The sequence below is a fragment of the Lissotriton helveticus genome, chromosome 12 (genome assembly GCF_964261635.1).
Source record: "Lissotriton helveticus chromosome 12, aLisHel1.1, whole genome shotgun sequence".
In the NCBI taxonomy this organism is placed as follows: Eukaryota; Metazoa; Chordata; class Amphibia; order Caudata; family Salamandridae; genus Lissotriton; species Lissotriton helveticus.
The window spans coordinates 202,852,947-202,868,971 of NC_136073.1; positions in this window are offsets into that span (position 1 = coordinate 202,852,947).

Below are 16,025 nucleotides of genomic sequence, written 5' to 3' on the forward strand. Positions count from 1 at the left end.
CTCATGACGGCGTTGAGCCGTCATGCAACTGCCGCCTGCCCATGCTCCGCCTACGCAGCACTAATTCCCCGCCTTAGCGGGTAAATTAGTGAGTGGGCTGGATCATGATGACTCCACTCCGTCATGAGCACACGCCGCCCGTGAGTCATGACAGCGTGGAGCCGTCATGAGTGAGGGAGCGCCACGCCCACCCCCTAGCCCCGCCCTCACTGCGGCCGAATTCGCGCTGCAGCAAAAGGGTTAATTAAAAAAAACAAAGTGCAGGGGTTCAACGTGTATTACAGATGCTGCCTAATCTTGATTCCTTTTCATGTCTTTGCTTTCCAGCACCCTCCATTCCCTGTCTCTTTATCTCACTTCAGCAGGTTCTTCTTCAACATTATTTTCATCCTTTATGATAGTCTTCTCGTCTTTATCTTCCCTTTTCTTTCTCTTACTGCTATGTTTTTGTCTCTTGCTCTGAGTCAAAGTCTGATGATGAAAAATAAACTCCAGTCCCCATAAATTTGTGCCAGGCCCATCATCACTACCCTGCCAAATATATGAAGCTAGCCGAGAGGTCGATCTCCCAACAGGGGGTGTAAATGCATGTGATATAAAGAAGATATTTAAATAGATGCAGTGTTAAAAACTGACCGTGCATCCTTATACATTTACTTCTTAGAGTTTGTAGGTGTTTTTTCTGGTGTATGCTTTCGGCATTAAACTGGTGGAATTTGGACTTTGCTATGTTCATCTAGTTTTCTTTCCCCTTTCAAACTCTGCAATTTTATTTTAATTTCTTCTTGTAGGCTCGGTAAAATAGCTGGAGGCTTTCTTTTTTTTTTTTTTTTCTTTTTTTTCTTTTGATGCCTTCAAGTAATGTTTAAAACTTCGGTGCTCTCAAAGCCCTTGTGTTCCAAAGCGATGAGTCTGAGACCCAGTGGGCTTTCGTGTGCCAAGAGGAAGCACACCGCCATCCAGATGAAAACTAAACCACAGAGTGTTCAAGGTCAATAAACACAAGCAGTTGCCTTTAGAATAATGGAATATTTAATCGGGATCCAAAAAAGGCGCACGTGTTTCATGGGAGAAGATTCTGCACTTCATCAGTGCCCGAGTATAATGTATGCAGAACAGTGGAGGGGGTCAGATCTGAGGAGAGCACCGAACTTTGTTTGTTTTGGCCCTCACTGAATATGCTAATGTAGAAAAAGATGCCAGGGGCCTGGCACGCGGGCATGATTTGAGGGAAACCATGCTTGTTCCTACTACAGATCAGAAAGTGTACGGGGACAATTGGTTCTTGAGAGCACATCTCACTTTAGAGCAGTTGTGTCCCAGAGGCTTGGAAACATGCGATTGTAAGGCCTCTACTAAAAATTACCGCCTTATTTATTTTATTTTATTTTATTTATTTATTTAAAAGGTTTTATATAGCGCTGGCTAGACCCGGAGGTATCAGAGCACTTTACATGGGTATCAGACAATAAATTGCAGGTTATAGCTTTACAAAGGTTACACAGTTATTAGAGCAAGGCAATTTTAGTTACAAGTAAGGTTGAGACAAATAAAAAGGAACATATAGGTAGGGGAAAAAGCTGGCAAGGGGTGATATTCCGGGGAGACTCTACGTTGGCAGAAAATCACGGGCCAATCCCCTTACTCCCAGGTGTTAGGAAATTGTTAGAGAAACTTGTTAATAAACACATTGCTTTATTCCTGGAGTTTCATGAAATTCTACATCCCACTCAAGCGGGTTTCCAGTAAGGAAGTAGCAGAGAAACTACAGAATAATTGCAATTTTTTTCTTTCAAATTTGCAGAGAAATTCACAGAAGATTTGTGAATCTGCAGCAGATTGGGAAAAAAAACAAGCATGGTCTCCTGCGCTACCTTTTCTTTGCCCTCCGGGTGGGGTATGTCCTGGTAGTAAATATCCTTGAATTAAAGGGGAGGGAGCGCATGCCCTCCCAGGCCGATGTTGGCCCCAGGGACCACATCTCCCAGGTCCTGGCTGATTTCAGAAAGGAGGAGGGGGGCAGTACGGAACCTCATCTTCTGGTTATCGCAAATGATTACCTTTCCACATGTGCCCCGTAGTGTTCCGTAGTTGACTAAATCAGACAGCACATGGATAAGTCTCTCCATACCTAACCATACACGGCCATCTTCCACATATTGAAGAGAATAAATGGCTCACAGTTTATAATAGATATCACAAGTTTTCTGGTATAACATTCCAATGTTTTTGTTTCTCTATATCCTTTTTGGATTGAGAACATTATGATGAATTTTAGGGCAACATTTTAATATACCTACATGTGTTCTGCCTCTGGCTATACCAGTTGATAGAGGCTCTCTTGTTTGTTATAGTTCATTTTGTATGGTCAGCCCTATAAAACTGATCCAGGGCCAGAACAACTGGTATAGCCCTGAGCAGTGGGCTAGAAACCAAAGAGCAGATAAATAAATCTCTTCCCAAAAACTTCAACACACAACCATCATCCAAAAGAAAGTCCTTACTGTGGAAGGCAGTCCTTCTCCACAATCTACAAGGCATAGCTGGTTTCTAAGAGTAAGCTGTCTGTAGAGAGGTGAATTCCTTCCTACACTGCAATATGTACTGTCATTTCATAAGGCTCAGATTTTACCACAGAGCCCCATTTAATGACATTGAACTATATACACTGATCATTCAGTGAAAGAGTATAGGCAGAGTAACTAATCCTTAATCACAGCCTATTATGCTTGCATATATCTCAATAGAGATGTTTCAGCATGCAGTGCAATCTTTTTTCCCATACACTGTCATGAAAAGGCATTCTCTTTAAGTGATGTGCGTAAACAAGATTCCTCCTTTCTCATCCTAGTATGTTCACCATGGAAATATAATATGAATTTATGTTTATAAAAACCTTAGAAATTCACTTAAACAACCAAAGCTCACAGTGTGGAGAGATGTCAGCAGAGAGGCCAGTTCCTCCCAATGTCATACTAACTATGGTTATTACCTTGGGTATATATCGGAATGAAAAGTGTTCTATGTCTCTACACACAGTACTACACATTCATGTCACATTTGGAGAACATGTGAAGAACAGTTCAGTATATGTATAGCCATCACACTAGGGAGAGATCTTAGCAGAGAACCCATTCACTACCTTCACCCTTCTCTGTATCACTTGTGCAAGATGATAACTCAACACTTTTCTGTAACTCTGCTATAGCCAATCTACTGAGTGCATTGAATGCATATGGCAGCACATTCCAGCCGACAAGAATATTGTCCGCATGTGCCATGTGAACATTTGTTGTGATGCAACATACATGTCACCGACCTTGAGACTGTTCAGCTTCTTCCAGAAATTTAAAATAATCCTATTCCAAAGAGTCCTTGGTGGCCTTTGGAGGCTCTATGAATTAGATGATTTGGCTCTTGATGTATATCAGTAGAAGAACCTGATTTTGGATAGTTTTTCTCCAAGAAAAATACTATCCTCAAAACAGAGTCTATACATGTGTGTCTGACTCTCATTTCAACTCAGGACCTTCTGCCTTCAAAAATACCAGCCCCCACTCCCACTTTATCAACCATAACCCCCTCAGAACCTCTCCAATTCCCCATGCTCAATGCCCAGACTCTCTCTGCAAACGCGCCACCAAAGTCTTACTTCCTGACTATAATGTCCCTGTATCCTTTGTTTTTTTAAGTCGATAAATATATATATATTCACCGAAAAAACCATAGGTTTCACACCAGTTATAGTTAGCTGGTTATTTTATTCATACAAAACCTTTGAAATCCCCCCGTTATAGTTAGTTCAGCTAACTATAACTCGCGCGCCCGCAATGCACTGCTGATGACGTCACATATTACATCACTCATGACATGGTCAGTGACATCACTCATGACATCACTGATGACATCTCAAATGACATCACTGATGACATCACTGATGACATCATCCAGTGAATGTGTGTCTTTCTGAAAAATAAATATTTTTTATATATGTATATCTAAAGGTCGATGGAAGAATAAATGGGTAAGTAAGTGTCTAAATGGATGACTTTTTTGTAAAATTGATTGTATAACTGACTGATTAATTTTATCTTAGTGAATACATGGGTTAGTGAATAATGTTTAAATATGTAAATATCTGTATCAGTCTCACACATTTTTTGAATAAGTGGCTGCATGTGTTAGTGAGTAACTACATGAGTGTCTAAATAGGTTATTAGTTGTTTTTTTGAGTATCAGTATGAGTATCTGAGTGTTTATATGGTTTGGTGGGGGATATTACTTAGCACATAGATACATTAATGAGTGACTCACTGTTTATATGTGTTTTGAAGACAGTATGTGTGCAGGACTGTATGGGTGGATGAGTGTGTGTATAGGTGTGTTAGTGAGTGAATGACTGTCTCAATACTGTCTTTATGACTAAGTACATATGTGTTAAACTACTATATGTGAGTATTGGTGTATATAAATGAGCATATATGAGAGTTAGAGATTTGAAGAGTTCCTGTATAACTAAGTATGTGTTTCTATAAGTGATCGTTTAAGAGAGACAGTATGTGTATGTTTGTGTGTATAGCTGTATATGCAAGTAAATGGATGTTTGATAGTTTATTTGCATGTGTGAGTATGTGTGTAAGTAACTCTATGGATGAGTATTGGTGTGTAACAGAATGTATAGGTGTATAAGTACTTATGATGATTGAGTACATGTATGAGTGACTATATAGAACTGTTGGTGAATGAGTGGATGTGGAAGTAGATATTGGAATAGGTTGTTGTAACTGGTATTGGTATCTCCATTTTCTTGAAAATTTTTGTTTTTATTTTTGAATGTGTGTATCAAGGGTTATATTAGAGTGAGAGGAGGTCTGCCACTCTTTCACAAGGATGATGTCATCAGTGATGTCATGAGTGATGTCACTGACCATGTCATGAGTGATGTAATATGTGACGTCATCAGCAGTGCATTACGGGCGCGCTAGTTATAGTTAGCTGAACTAACTATAACGGGGGAATTTCAAAGTTTTTTTATGAGTAAAATGACCAGCTAACTATAACTGGTGTGAAACCTATGTTTTTTTCAGTGAATTTCAAAGGTTTTGAAAATGCTAATTCCTAACTATAACGTGTGTGAAACCTATGTTTTTTTCAGTGAATTTGCAAGGTGTTTTAAATGGTAATTCCTAACTATAACGTGGCTGAAACCTATGGTTTTTTCAGTGAATTTCAATGGTTTTGTAAATGATAATCTTTAAATGTATTAATTGTTATAATTTTTATACTGATTTACTACATTATTTTAAATTATTTATTTTTAGATATTTTTTTTTAAATTACATTACATATTTTTAATATAAATTGAAAAAAAAATGTTTTTACACCTCTCTGCAATGCAGCCCCCTGGCGCGTTTGCAGAGGGGGAACTAATTCCCCTTGCATACTGGGGGTCCCTGGGGGCCAACTAGCCCACCTGGAACCTCCAGTATGCGCCAGGGAGCTGCATTGCAGAGAGGTGAAATGAGGCCACACCCTTTTTTACACCTCACTACAGCGCAGCCCCCGGGCGAGTTTGCAGAGGGGGAACTAATTCCCCTTGCATACTGGGGGTCCCTGGGGGCCAACTAGCCCACCTGGAACCTCCAGTATCCGCCAGGGGGCTGCATTGCAGAGAGGTGTAATAAGGCTATGCCCCTTTTTACACCTTTCTGCAGCGCAGCCCCCTGGTGCATACTGGAGGTTCCTGGTGGGCTAGTTGGCCCCCAGGGACCCCCAGTATGCCCCCAGTTTTCAGCCTTGGGGATCCTTGTGGGACCACCTGGGTAGGCCTAGGGGGTCAGGGTGTTTCTACCCTGCCCCCTTTTTGAGTTCTACACGTTTGTTTTTCTGCTTTCTTGTGCCTCAGTCTACCAAGGCACAAGATGGCTGCCAACAATTTCTGTTTTGGAGTGTTGACAGACAGTGGCAGCGAATCAGCATGCAGCTCGTGCACGCGACGGTACGCGTACGGTGCGCGCACTGTGCGCGCTTATAGATATATATATTTTCTTTCTTTTGATTTTCTCAGGAACTACTGGAGGGATTTACACCATTTAAGCAAAAGCGTGATCTGCGAATCAGGCTCTACCATTTTGCCACATTTCTTGTAATTCCGTTCAGCCGTTCGGCTGTAGCCGTGTCTGAACGTCCTATGGAAAATAACATGGGGAAAACATGTTTTGGGACCCCCCTTTTTTCTCAGCCCCCACTTGACGAATCTCCCCAAAACTTTCAGGGAAGGAGCGGAGCGGAGCGGGCCATCTTCTTTGTGAAATTCTCGAACATTCATCATCCGGCGCCAAAGTTATTCCCAATAGACTGTTGCGGATTTCCTATGGAAACTAGGTCCTTACTATAACTACCTACTGGCGACCGCCAGTCGGTAATATATATATATATATATATATATATATATATATATATATATATATATATATATATATCCACAAATGACCTGGATACTGAAGTCTCTGGCCCTTAGGCAGGTGGCGAATCACACCGGGCAGGTCTCCCGGTAAAAATAATCCACACAAGCGTCTTCTTAAGAAGGATCCGCACTCAGAAGTTCAACCAGTGTTTAATAATAAGGTTACACGTTTCGTCAGACAAGCTGACTTGATTACACCTGTGGTCAAGTCAGCTTGTCTGACGAAACGCATAACCTTATTATGAAAAACGGGTTGAACTTCTGAGTGTGGATTCTTCTTTGAGAAAATATAGATAGATAGATAGATAGGCGCAGTTTGAGGAATCCTTAGGAAACTATAAAAAAAAGTACTCTTTTTTTTGCTCAGCTCCTTCCCGAAAAGTTTCAGGGTTATTCATCAAATGGAGGCTGAGGAAAAGGGGAGGTCCCAAAACACAATATCTCCATGCATGTTCCATGGACTTTTTTGGAACGCTATAATGCAAAAGCTGTTGGAATTTGACAGGAAGCTACATCTTGGTCCAGAAAGAGTGATTTTGTGATTTGGTGTAAATCCTTTCAGTAGCATTTGAGAAATTCAGGCTAAAAAAAGCTGTGTATAGCTGGAAGGTTGGTTTCACGTGACTCTTGTGAGAGCCCTATGAGCAGAACTTCCAAAAATATCCTGCTTGGCCAAGGGGACTATGAGAAGGTGACCTGGTATATGCTGTCCATTAACTAAAGAAGGCACCCTGTCCCTGTCCAAACGACCCTTATGATGTATGAGGTCAAAGATAATAATTAGAAAGCTATCCTAGTGATAGCTGTGGAGAGCAGCCTTCAGGCTTAATCCTGAAGGAATGTAAAGCAGCTTGTTTTACCAGAATATCACCTCCTCAATAACTAAATGAAAGGAGAACCACACAGTAGTTATATAAAATATGTATTTATTAATATAACACTCTTTACTAATCTCTTCACGAGATTATTACATAAAGCACACAATAGTGAATTAATAGAACATTCGTAAATAGCACAATACACAGCGGGCTCAATGGCGAGACCGAACCATATATTAAAAAATGGTATAACAATCACGACTTGACTAGGCACAGTGCCTAGAGCACGTAGAATCGCTGGGACCCAATTGAACCACCCAAGGCAGTGACACAGGGAGCCCACGGAGGACGTGTGCAGTGAGAAAACATGACCGAGTGCTCGTACAATTCTATGAGAAAGTCGCGGTTGCAAAGTTATGGTTTAAGGACACTTCTACGAGGACTTCAAGCAAACCCTTTGGAACATAGTAGTTTCTAGAGCCATCCCACCAGTGAGTACCAAAGTACCTGTGTTACCTATCCGAGAGGAGCTGGGTGTATAGGGGTCAAGTGGTGTTGAAAACCTTTGTCGTTTTCAATGGAGAGCTGCAAAGAAGTACTGCTGCCGGGAAGGCGAAGAATTCAAGCCTGGATTCTAAGTGAGAGGAACCGGAAAGCAGAGGGGACAGAGTCTTGGTCACTCTAGGTGACCAGGGTCTCGTTAGTCGAATGCCCACCAATGTCAGATGCTTCAGGTGCGAAGAAGGGATGCTTGACTCTGCAGCCACGGGGACCAGGAGATGTCGAGGACAACCAAGATCCACAGGTGTAACTCCTTTACTCCAAGGGAGATTCTTTAGTCGAGCTTCATCATGCAGGCAGTCGAAGTACTTAGTTTCTTCTTAGTAGAATCTAAAGCCCTGTAGCCAGCCAACCCACTTTATAGCCATGGGAAGGGGGTGGATAGATTTTGTGGACCCTCCTATAGGAGGGGCAGGACAGAGGGTTGGCTACAACCATGTCCTTTGTCCAGTTTTGCACCATAGCATGAGCAATTGGCTCCCAGAACTGGTTTGAGCTGGACTATGCACAGGGGCACCAAATGTGTACCTAATTCAGACTTTCTGGCACTCTCAGAGTGCACCCACCCAGCCCCAATACATTAAACCCTGCTTGGAAGGTGGTCACACCTCCCTGTGACATGATGCCTATTGTCATGCTTTCTTCTGCCCCAACTTGGCTCAGCAGCAGGAGAGCAGAATCGTGTCTGTGGCTGGCAGCATCCATTTTGTGCTGCCCAAGTCGAGAAAACTGGTACCGGGTTGACCGGTGACCCACAGTAGTGGTTTCAGAAAGGTGGAATCATACCTTCCACACCACTTGATTCCAAGGTGTTTGACACCAAACACAACATGTTTCTAAGCAGCCATTTTAAGTGTAGTGATTTAGATAGATATAGTGAACCTATATCTAAGTAAGTGGTGCAAGCACCAGCTTACACAGGCTACTGTAGCAGACCTGTTGTGTCATCTTGGATGGCCTCTCATGGGTGGCATAATACATGCTTTAGCCCCTGGGAGGCCTCTGGGTACCTATGCCCTGGGTACATGTTTACCATATGCTAGGGACTGAAAAGGGTACCTCAATATTCAATCTGCAGTGTACCTAAAGTACATAAATAACAAGTTTAGGGAGAAAGCAGATAAACTGGGGTCCTGATTCGCAGGATCCCAGTCAGACTAGTCAGAAACCAGCAAAACACCAGGAAAAAAGTGGGGGAACCATGTAGTGAGATCCTACCTTCCTACAGGGACATTTTCCCTTTGGGCCACCTCGCTCCCTTGGGAGTGAGGGTCTTGAGGGAGCAAGCGCTCTGATTGGCTGGTTGCAACATGAACAGAAATGTTGTGGCAGCCATTACAGGTACCAGTCCCTGTCCTGAAAATGTGTAAAAACAAATATCGAAGCCATGATAGGGATATCCTGCCCCTCTAGCCCTTGGGGAAGGTGGTTGCTAGAGAGCCAATGTGGGGACAAAATTTAAAAAAACATTTTGTTGCTGTGATCCTATGTCCACCATAAGTCTTTTATTTCAAATTAACCCTGGGTGAGCCAGAATCCGAGGTCAATCAAAACACATATTGGGTAGTGATCTATGCATGGGGCTCCAATTATGGCCCTGGGGACATTATCTCCTGGGGATAGCCAGATTTTGAAAGGTTGTGGGGCAGATGCAGCCCTCCTTGAGCCGATTATGCCCTCAGGTACCCCATCCTCCCAGACCTTGCATAGTTATGAAAGAGAAGTATGGTGCACAGCCCCCTTCCCCAAGCCTTGAAAGGCCATAGGGCTGCTATTTTCAAAGTGGGAGGGGACATGTCAGAATAATAAGAAAGATGACTTGACAATATGATGGGTTGGCTCTCACAGAGTGTCACAGTAGGGAGAAGGCGGCATCAGTGAAAGAAGCCACAGGAATTGGGGCAGGTGACAGTGGAAAAATAGCAACACTAACGGGGGCGGGTTGGAGGGGAGGGAGCAATTAAAAACACAAGCACTCGTATGAAGTGCTTAAACATAATTAAATTGTGAGATTGGTGAAGGTGTGGGGGAGGCAAAGAAGAAACCGTTTGGCGAGGGGGTGTGACAGAAATGAAGCAATCGCACTGGGGCAGGTGGGAGGGTAAAAGAAGCAACACCAATGGGGGGGTGTGGGTGGTAAAGGAGCAAGTGAAAACACAAGCACACTTATGGAGTGCTTAAACACAATTTTAAAAAGGTAGCTCCAAAAATGGGAGCAGTGATGTAATATGTGACATCATCAGCAGTGCATTGCGGGCGCACAAGTTATAGTTAGCTCAACTAACTATAGCATGCGAATTTCTCTGGTTTTATATGAGTCAAATGTCCAACTAACTATAACGTCCCTGAAACCTGTGGGTTCTTTCAGTGAATATATATATATTCTCACACACACATAACCAGTGAATCTGTGACACCCACACAGATACAGATGCCTTCACATGACCACAGTCATTCATTCACACTCAGTCACAAACAAGCATACCTGCTTCCAGTTGTCCATACCCTCATATGCTGTCAGACACATACACTCACACTCTCAACACCCTCACTCACTCACTTACATATATAGACACACAGACACATAACCAGGTACTCTGTCACATACACACCAACATGTACTCAGAAAACCACTGTTATACACTCACATTCAGTCATGCCCATATACAACTGCACCCAGAATTACATACCTTCAACCCTCAGTCAGACAGAGGCACTCACATCTTACATGCACTTAATTACTTATATACACATGTTCACAATGAAATACACAATGAAGCACTCTTGCACTCATACATCCACACATATTACTCACACACAGTCACAATTGCAATATTATCAGGCACACTACGTCAGAGACATATACTCATAGACAATCACATACTCTTTCATGCAGACACCCAGAGAAGGACATTACAAAAAAAATATCACATTTAGTTATTCTATTTTTTTACCAAGATATGCAGTTTTGAAAATTACCTCTTTCTTTTAAAAAGAAAACGTGTTTTATGTTTTATATTACTGTTTCAAAACGACGGATGAAAAAGGCAGGCTTCACAACTTGGATGGAAATAAAAATCAACATTTACGGTCAACCACAGCATGGAGAAGAGTGTTCACCCCTTTCTCCCCAACATTCAGACTTTTATTTCATATGGTGCAATATGTAGGTGTTTTCTGTAGTTGAGGCAGCTGTGCAGTGAAAGGCTGAGTTAGCTGGGGAGGAATTGGGTCACCCGGTGGTACACCAGCACATGTGTAGTCTAGTGAAGCATTACTTTGTAGCTCAGCTCTTGCAAGCAGACATGGATCGAGGGTCCATAACTGTTTCTCATACTGGAAGTACAGTGGAGGTTTGTTGTGAAAGCTGCTTGTTGCACAAAGTGCATTGGACATATTTTGCTACCACCTTCTTCTCTCCAGATAGAACTGAGAAGAACTCCCAGGACAGGGACTGCTTCTTCAGGGGTGGCTGTTTAGTGTCCTGGTCTTCCTCTTCGTGCTCCTTCTCCTTCTCATTCTGTTCTCCAGAAGTCACACAAAGAAGTTTGAGAAGCAACAGGAAGACTCAAACAAGGCTAACAAAGAATACAGAGACCCAATATTCTTTGCGAAGATAGAAAAGTTTAAGAAAGACCTAGAGAAGTTCTCACATGAGAAGATATATTCATACACTAGTGAGAACTACAATCCTAATGATTCAAATAAACCAAAAACAACCGGTTCCTCTTATGCCACCTCTTCAGATTCTGAATCATCTGACACTGAAAAGGGTAACACCAGTCAATGGAGAGGAAAGGGCCGACAGGCTCGTGCCAATCGCAGGTATAATGGGCGAGGGAATATGTACCAACCGGGACCATGGTGGCCACCTGCCCCGTGGGGATATCCCCAATTCCCCCATCCAATGTCACACTATCCAATGCAGCCCCAATACTTTGACAGCCAGGCTTTTTTGGGACAGGGCCGAGGCTGGAATCGGGGCAGGCGGAGAGGCCACAACCAAGTTCAGTGGGCAGACGAACCAGAGAACCCAACACCTCGCAACAAATGAGGTCAGACGCAGCAGGTGCAGAGACAGAAGAGGATCTTGTGGTGAACCTGAGCGCTCGGACACTAACTACGAATGAATGCAAGTTACTCAACAGAGGCCTTGGATTTGTACCGACTAACAATGGGGATTCTTTTCAGATTCGAGGTGAAATTGAGAGATTTTTTAGAACTGTAAGGCTTCATCATCTCTTCAGAGATAAAGACTCGGAAGACCCAACTGTTGAGAGGAACACAGGCTTGAGGGTTAAATCCACCTTCATGCCCTTACTCCAACAAGTACCACCCAGAGTGGGTGCTTTTGAAGCAGCAGTTTTACACAATTTGAAATCACTTGACTTCTCAAAAGAAGATAATTACCAGAATCTGTCCAAGTCAGAGAGGAATGCTCTCATAACTCTGTCAAAAGACACTAACATTGTAATAAAGCCAGCCGACAAGGGGGGTGCCATAGTGGTCCAAGATGCCTCCTCATACAGGACCGAGTGCCTGAGGCAACTAGGTAACACTCTTTTTTATGCCCCTTTGGATGAGAACCCTACCTTGAGGCTGACCAATGAGATCAAATGTCTAGTGGAGGAAGCAAGTAGTGAAGGCTGGATCACAGCACATGAAGCTGTTTTCCTAATCACTAAATTTCCTGTCATTCCATCATTTTATACCTTGCCTAAAATACACAAACCAACAAGACCACCACTAGGGCGTCCGATTATCTCGGGCATAGGGTCCCTTCTCGAACCCCTGTCCTCCTTTGTGGACGTGTTTCTCAGTCCACTGGTGAAGCAAATGCCATCGTACCTGCAGGATACAAAGGATGTACTGCGCTTACTACCTGAAGTACAGTTTGATACAGATAAAGGCATCCTGGTATCCCTGGATGTAGAATCTTTGTATACGTGTATACCCCAACTAGACACCCTCGAGACAGTACGACGACTTTTGGAGGACTCAGCACCGGATACTATAACACCGATCCCTTTCATAATGGAACTGGCAAAGTTAGCTATGACCGAAAACTTCTTTGCTTTTGAAAATGATCTGTATCTACAGGTATCAGGTACCTCAATGGGGAGCAAATTTGCGCCCAGTCTAGCGAATCTAAATGTTCACCAGTTTGAAACTCAATGTGTCCTTACTACCAGCAATCCACACCATCAGCAATTGATGGTGTGGAAAAGGTACATTGATGACATTTTGCTGGTATGGCGTGGAGATGAACAATCGCTACTTGCTTTCAGAGACTGGCTTAATGGCCAGAATCCATACTTGAGGTTCACCCTGGACTATAGCAAAACGGCGCTTCCTTTCCTGGACCTATGGATCTTCCCTAAAGATGGACAGCTAGCCAGTTCATTGTATCGGAAACCCATGGCACGAAACTCGCTGTTGAGATTTGACAGCCATCATCCTCGGTCTCTTCGTGAGAACCTCTCATTTGGGCAGTTCCTAAGGGTCCGCAGGAACTGCTCAGACAAAGTGGACTTTCAATCCGAAGCCAAAGACCTGTCGACCAAATTGGTCGCACGGAAATACCCAGGGACTTTGATTAGGAAGTCCAAGAAACGGGCGGAAAACAATCACCGGGAGGCACTCCTAGCACCCCCAGTCAAGAAACCACCTCTTGATAGACTGGCGTGTGTGACTACCTTCAACTCCTCATCATCTAAGATCCAAAAAATAATACGACACAGATGGCGCATTTTGAACAGTACCGGAGAAAATATACCATTGCCTCTTTTTGCGTTCAAGAGAGGTAGTAACCTCAAAGACGAACTAGTGCACACAAGACCACGAGTGACGCATGAGATACCAACTGTTACGCTGTGGGATCTCCCTCCAGTCCAAGGGCACCATCCCTGTGGAAACTGCTCAGTCTGCCCACAAACGAGGAAGACTCTCCATGTTGACATTGGCACTAATAAACCGTGGGTACTGAAACGTCATACCAATTGTAACAGTGAGAGAGTGATCTACTTAATCACCTGCCCGTGCAATCTAAGATACGTAGGTATGACTACGAGAAAGATCAAGCTACGTATCCAAGAACATAAGAGCACGATCAGGCGTAATAAACAAGCGACTCGTCTGACCTCGCATTTCCTTACTGTGAGACACCAACCGGATGAACTCCAATGGGTGGTGCTAGAACAACCTTATATACCCCAGCATGTCACAGATGTGTCCCAGTTTCTACTAAGAAAGGAGCAAAGATGGGTCCATAAATTGATGTGCGACACAGAGGGATTGAACGACGATATCCCGTGGTTACAGCTGTAATACCACCTACTGCGTATCAGAGAAGGCTTGGGTTCTTGAGGCCTCCCATGTATTGGTGTTACCTTTATACAGTACAATGGTTCTCCCTGTGGTCTAATTATGAGCGATTGAGGGCATCCGTTGGTCCACACATTACCATTCTGTTGTCCACTGGGTCTAGGAAGTTAAGGGAACATCGCTCTTTACTTTGTCATCGACAGAGGGGTGTTACCTTAGAAAGACTACAGTTCTCTTAGTCAGATCCATTATGACATTACACTCTGCACATTTTCTGTCCTCATGAACTGGACTTGAAGAACGTGGGCACTGCCACCATACGCTGTACAAACCAACATCATATGATAGGATCAATGGATTGTCCCATTGTAAGGACATTTACAGATTGTCATCATTACCCAGCTAGTTGGCACTAACTGAATATACACTGGGTACTATATCCTACATATGAGATTTAGACAAGGCGATTGTGTTAATATGTTACTATCCACTAAACACATGCACTTAATATCGTACATACCGCTGCATTGCTCGTCATGCTTGCTATACACTAAAACGTTCAGTTGAGTGTTTAATTACGTTTAGGCGAGTTCAGTTGCGCGCTAAGACATGTTTACCATTGTTTTACCTATTGGTGGAACATGAAGATTTCCGGTTTTTAATCAAGGACCAATCAGAGGAGTCCTCTCTTTGTTGGTTCGGCTGAATAAGAAGTGGTACATTCTCTTTAATCTTTAAAGCATTTCCGGTTTTCCGAAATGGACCAATCAGGTCCGCTTGTGGCAAGTGTCTCGTAGCGGTCTGTTTTGCTACGTGCGGCTGTCAATGACAGGAAACAGAATGAATCCTGCCGAGTGCTTCCTGTCTGAACTTTTAACCAATTGGATTCCTTCCCTGTGTATGTTTCCAAGCGGTCCGCCTTCGGGTTAGGTCTCCTTGATAAACGAGATGCTTATCGCACCTTGAGAGTTGCATTAGCGGTTTTCTATTTAGTAAATCGTGATTGGTTGATTTCAACATGCGGGGACTAGCCAATCGGCGAGGAGACTAGAAGTGTCTCTCTCTGGTCCGCCCGGTCCCTTTATTAACTTTTAACCTACACTGGCACACTACCTCCCCCTCGGCTCAGCGTAAGCCAGAGGCAACGACGGAGAGGTAGGTGACCAGGAAGGGACGGTTTAGACGCTATCTCACTCTTTCTTTCTTTTAGCGTTTATGGAAGATCTTTGGTAGCTTATTTGTAGAACTTTTAGCTTACCTTTTTTTATGGGTTTTGTCAAGAAGATATGCAACATTTCCGTCATTTGACAGAGCTTTAGCACTTTTTCTATCCTTGATAATAATTAATGGACAACACTAGTATGTTTTAACTTACTGTCAGTTTAGAATATATCTAAAACAACGGGTGGCACATATTTTGTATTTATGATTATGAGTTAAGTGTCAACAGAGTAACACTGTTGAAATCTAAACCAATACCATCTATCTACACCTCCATTGAGGTGTTTTTTGTCACCTGAGCAGATGTAGGGTACATTAGGTGTAGTATGTGCTCTATACTTTATGACCCACCACACATCTTTTAACCAATGACTGCCTGAGTCTGCCGTTGTATGTAATCTGGAAGATAGCTACATATAAGATGAACTTGAATAAACTACAACACCACTCTGAATGAATTTCTTTCAGTGCGTGGCCTCCTTTAGCCTGAGCTGTCGCCAGGTGAGGTGAGGTTCCTGATCCCACAAAGTTGGGTAAGTGACTAATCAGAAAATATTGTACTAATGCACACACACGGTACTGTTACTAAAATGAACTGAAGTTACGTGTGTATGCTCTTTTTTCTTTTTTCATTT